The sequence below is a fragment of the Hevea brasiliensis genome, chromosome 5, assembly GCF_030052815.1.
Source record: "Hevea brasiliensis isolate MT/VB/25A 57/8 chromosome 5, ASM3005281v1, whole genome shotgun sequence".
Lineage (NCBI taxonomy): Eukaryota > Viridiplantae > Streptophyta > Magnoliopsida > Malpighiales > Euphorbiaceae > Hevea > Hevea brasiliensis.
The window spans coordinates 84,177,882-84,184,245 of record NC_079497.1 but is presented as its reverse complement, the minus strand read 5'-3'; positions in this window follow the sequence as shown (position 1 = coordinate 84,184,245).

Below are 6,364 nucleotides of genomic sequence, written 5' to 3'. Positions count from 1 at the left end.
AGAGTTTTAATATGTTGTTTATTATTGAAATCAAATAGATAAAAATAAATCTTGCATGGTGCATGTGACCCTAGGTGAAAATTTTTGAATTCAATGGTATAATTTTGTGTTTTTTCACGCCTGCCTTCAATTGGTATCGAGCCACTATATTTGCCATTTAGATTGTTGATTATATAATTTAATTGTGTGTTTGATCATGAGATCAAGAGATTCATTGCTGGTTGGATCATGAGATGTGGCGTCACACATGGAGAAGCCACCATTGGTGGCGGCAACAATGGTTCCATGGGTGATTCAAGGTTTGGCTTTTAATTCTGCAATTGTTGTATGATCTAAGGCCTATTCTTTGACTAATTAAAGTGTTTAATTAGTTGTTTTAATCACACAATTAAATTATGATTCAAATCAGAATTTTAAAAATTTTTGAATGTGATTCAAATCTGAATTTTAAAAGTTGTTTGAATGAGATTCAAATCTGAATTTTTAAAGTTGTTTGAATCATATTTAAATCTGATTTTTTAAAATTGATTCAATAAAATTCAGATCTGATTTTTTAAAAAATGTTTGAATGTGATTCAAATCTGAATTTTTGAAGTTGTTTGAATGTGATTCAAATCTGAATTTTTAAATTTGTTTGAATGAGATTCAAATCTGAATTTTTAAATTTATTTGAATCATATTCAAATCTGGAATTTTAAGTTGAATATGAGATATTCAATTTAATTTAAGAATGTATGTTTTATTTAATTGTTAAATAGTGATATGCATGATGGATGATCATGGACTATAAAAGACCAATGTGATTGGATTTATTTCTTTTATATTTCTTTGGGATTGTAAATTAATTAATTTATTTTAATTTATTTTGGGCATGTATTATTAAGTTTGTAATATTTTTTGGGTTGTAATTTCATTTATTTAAGTTCTTGTAAATTCGCCTTGGTATGCCAAGGATTACTATGTAATATTGGATTGCAAGAAGTTCAAGGAGGTCAAGAGCATTGGTGGGACCAGTGGGAGGAATTCAATATCAAGTGTTGATTATGTACTCCTTCAGCAACTCTTGTAAAATGAATGAATGAAATGCACCTAGGAATGCCCTGATTCAATTCTTGGTGGCTCGAATTGAATCCTTAGAAAGTCCATGATCATACCATATTTACTGCTTATCCATGAATGCATGAGATGTATGGGAATGTATGCAATTATATGATATATGCATGCTAAATGGATAATGTGCAAAGTGAGACCTTAATAGTAATTAGGATGGCTATAAAATCTTCCAAACAAATGATTAAGTTGGAAATGCTATAATTAAAGTAATTATAACATAAGCCCTCCATTGGGGCAATTATTTTAAGAAATTTTAAATAGTTGCATGAGATGCAATTAATTTAAGAGATTTTCTTAAGAATAATTGTTAAGCATGAGATGTTGTAAATATGTAAATGGTTTGGTGGCCAATATTGGATGTACCTGAGGACATTAAAATTATTTGCATAATTACTGGCTCAATGGGATCAACTTAACTAATGCAAGATAAGTCAATATTGGATGTACCTGAGATTTTGAGCATTAGGGGCTAGTAAAAGGATTGAACCTCACATGAGATGTGATGGGCAAGGAGTTGCTCACTTATAGTTTATTGTAATTCCAATAATGGATGTACCTGAGGATGATCAATAGAATTATAAGAATTCAATCACCCACTAGAAATCCATCCAACTAGGATTTCCGTTTTCTACTATGGAAGTGTAGGATTCGCTAAGTTAGTGGGAGGACCAATTTGATTAAAAGACCATAATCATTTTGGTTAATTACATGATACATTTACTAATTAATCTAGTTATTTTCTGCGATTAATTTTACGATAAAAATGAGCACAAAACAACCACCACCATCCAATATCCTTGCAAGCATACTTGATCACAACAGGTTGACAGGACCTAATCATGCGATTGGCTAAGAAATTTGAAACTTGTCTGAACCTTGAACATATAGGATATGTTCTATATTCAAATGTTCTGGTCCCTTACCTCCAGAGGCCACACAAGAGGAACATGATACTTTGGACAAGTGGAAGGAGCATGATATGAGAGCTAAGTGTTACATGCTTGCTTCCATGAGTAATGAGTTCTGAAGCAACATGAGAACATGCAGTGCTAGTGAGATCCTCCTTCACCTACAAGAGTTGTATGGTGAGCACAAGCAGAATGCTAGGTATGAGATATCTAAACAGTTATTCCGTATGAGGATGTCGAGGGACGAGAATGTTGGGGATCATGTCCACAAGATGATTCGGTGATTGAGCGGTTGGAACATCTTGACTTCAACATGGATTTCCAACTACAAACGGATTTGATCCTTGATCCTTCACGAGTCTTTTGGGAATTTTGTGACAAATTTCCATATGACTAAACAGAATGCACCTTAGTGAATTACTCAACATCTGGTTATTGCCCAAAAGAATATGCTGGGCAATAAAGGAAAAGAGGTAGCTTTGGTTGCATCTTCTTACTGTGGAAAGTCCAACAAGAAGAAAGGCAATAAGAAAAAGAAACCTCAGTTCTGGTCATTCAAGAAAATAGCTAAGCAGAAAAGGAAGACTAAAGGCGATGAAGGCAAAGGAAAGTGTTTCCACGCCAAAGGATGGGCACTAGAAAAGGAACCGCCTGAGTATCTTGCTTCTCTGAAGGACAAAAGGATACACCTTCGGAAGGTATGTCCATATCTTGTTATTTAGATTACGATGATACTTATAGTTCATCTGACTTGGGTTTTAGATCACGGTGCGGTTCTCACATTTCTAATGATATGCAGGAACTAGCAAACAAGAGCGACTTGCATTCTTAAGATATTAGAGTCGGATTGGCAATGGCTCAAGCTGAAGCTTTAGCCATAGGATCTAAATCTTTTACATGTTTGGACATGTTTTGTGTTTGGATAATATTTTATATGTACTGATGCTTTTAAGAACATCATTTCTATATCTAGTTTGACTAGAAATGGCTATGAATTTGATTCACAGATGATGTTTGCAATATTTATTTTGGAAATAAATATGTTGGTTAGTTATATGAATGATGGTCTTTATTATTTGGATAATAATGACAAACACAAAATGAATGCAAGTGATCTAAAAGAATACAATGCCATGGTGAAAACCAACTCAAGTTCAAAATATATTTGGCACTTAAGGTTATGTCATGTTGCGGAAGATAGGATTGCAAAATTGGAGAAAATGGGGATTCTATCCTCATTGGGCTCTGAGCCTACTCCAACTTGTGAATCTTGCCTTCAAGGCAAAATGACTAGATCACCCTTTGTTGGACAAGGGCTAAGAGCTGAAAATATTTTGGAACTAATACATAGTGATGTATGTGGTCCGTTTAAAGAAATGGCTAGAGGGGGCTTTCATTATTTTATTACCTTTACTGATGATAAATCAAGGTTTGGGTATTTGTATTTGATGAAATACAAACATGAATCCTTTGAAAAGTTCAAAGAATTTAAATCTGAAGTAGAAAATCAAACAGGAAAAAATATTAAAGCTCTTCGATCAGATCGTGGAGGTGAATATTTGAGTACTGAATTTGATGAATACTTGAGAGAGCATGGCATTGTTTCTCAGCTGACTCCTCCAGGAACGCCACAGCTGAATGGTGTATCTGAAAGGAGAAATCGTACCCTATTGGATATGGTACGTAGTATGATGAGCTATACTGATATGCCAATCTCCTTTTGGGATTTGCATTAGAATCAGCTTTATATATTCTGAATAGGATTCCATCAAAATCAGTTTCTTCCACACCTAATGAGATATTGCATGGAAGAAAACCAAGTCTTAAGCAAGATAAGATTTGGGGTTGTCCACTTATATCAAAAGCTGAACACTGATAAATTGGAGACCGGATCAGAAAAAGGTCGATTTGTTGGATATCCAAAAGATAGTTTTGGATATTATTTTTATTTGCCTACTTCACAAAAGGTTGTGATAAGTAGAGATGCCACATTTCTTGAACAACAGTTTGTTCAAGAAGGAGGCAAAGGAAGGCAAATAGAGTTAGAATTGGGGAATTCTGACCAACCAACAGATCAGATGGATATAGATCCATCTAGTCAACCTATACCCATTGATGAAACATCTACAGTTGTTCCTCGTAGAACAACCAGGGTATCTCACCCACCAGTGAGATATGGTTTTCTTCATGAAGAAGAACAAGAGTTGTCTACTCATGAAGAAGTAGATCATGGAGATGATCCACTTACCTATGAAGAAGCTATATCAGATATAGACTCTTCAAAATGGATTGATGCTATGAAATCCGAGATTGATTCCATGTATAAGAATCAAGTTTGGGATCTTGTTGACCCACCTGAAGGTATTGTACCTATAGGGAACAAATGGGTTTTCAAGAAGAAAATTGGTTCAGATGGAAAGGTAGAGACCTATAAGGCAAGGCTAGTAGCGAAAGGGTTTCGCCAAAGGCAAGGAATAGACTATGAGGAGACTTTCTACTTTGTTGCCATGCTTAAATCAATTAGGATTTTATTAGCAATAGTGCATACTATGATTATGAGATTTGGCGGATGGATGTCAAAGCGACTTTTCTCAATGGATACATTGAAGAAAACATTTTCATGGAACAACCTAGGGATTTGAATCCCAAGATGGTTCCAAAGTATGCAAGCTAAAGCGATCCATTTATGGGTTGAAACAAGCTTGAGGAGTTGTAACATCCGTTTTGATGTAGCCAGTCAATCTTTTGGTTTGATCAAAAATGAGGATGAGCCATGTGTATATAAGAAGGTTAGTGACAGTGCTATCACTTTCCTTGTCTTATATGTGGATGACATCTTTGTTGATGGGTAATGATACAGGTATGTTGACGACTATAAAGGTATGGTTGTCAAATACATTCTCCATGAAAGACTTAGGGGAGGCAACCTATATTCTTGGGATTCGTATCTATAGAGATAGAGCGAAAAGAATAATTGGTTTATCCCAAAGTCTATACTTGGAAAAGGTGTTAAAAAGGTTTAACATGCTTGATTCCAAGAGAGGATTGTTACCAGTGAGACATGGTATCCACCTTTCTAAAGAGATGTCTCCAAAGACACTGAAGAAAGAGATAAGATAGCCAGATTCCATATGCTTGGCTATTGGAAGTTTAATGTATGCAATGTTGTGTACTAGGCGGATATCGCATATCTCGTTAGTTTGACTAGCGGTATCAATCCAATCCAGTTTGGAACATCTGGATAGTATCAAGAATATCCTTAAGTACTTGAGAAGAACTAAGGATTTATTCTTGATTTATGGAGGTGGAGACTTGCAATTGGATGGTTATCGATTCGATTTCCAATCGGATATCGATGATAGAAAGTCTACCTCTGGATATGTGTTCATTTGTAATGGAGGTGCGATCGGTTGGAAGAGTTCCAAGCGAGCACGCTGCAGATTCCACTCTTGAGGCAGAGTATATTGTTGCATCGGATCTTGCAAAGGAAGTCGTTTGGATAAAGAAGTTCGTGAGAACTTACAGTAGTTCCTTCCATTGAGTCGTGGTTCCATTACCTGTGACAACAATGGAGCGATCCTACTGAGCTAAGGAACCAAGGTCTCACGAAATCCAAACACATAGAAAGGCGCTACCACATTATCGGAGAAATAGTTGGGCGGCGATGTAGCCATGCAGAAAATAGCATCGGTGAAAATCCGGTGATCCATTCACTAAGCCTATGTCACGACTCGATTAGACCGACATCTTGAGAAGATAGGTCTAAGATATTGTAATCAATGGCTCTAGTGCTAGTGGGAGATTGTTAGTAGTATGCCCTAGAGCATATCATTTAGTATGTATCTTGTACATATTTTTAATAATAAAAGGCATTTCCACTTTTCCGTTTACATAATATATTTATGTGTAATAGAAAAGGTCCATTGATATTTTGTTAGAAATATTATTCTTAAGTTGTTAAGAATATGAGTGACAATATTTCTAGCACAAAGTATCATAAATAGGTTCACAATCGAGGATACTTCATAATAAGGACATGACTTATCCAGAAAGATTGTATTCATGTTTGTTCCCAAGTTATTTATATGAGATATAAATAAGATGGAATGGTGAGTCTCATGCCATATAACAAACATGATAGGCACTTATAAATGATAAGTAGGCCAAACCAGTGACACTTATGACAAGCACATGGAGTTTACTCTTATCAATGTTTTGTCATAAATCATATCAGTGCATATCATCTTTAGACACGAGATAGCAGATTATCTTGTATATAGGTAGTTTGAGTTTGATCTCGCTTTCATACTTGTACTATGTATGGGTATATGGGCATGTGTTGG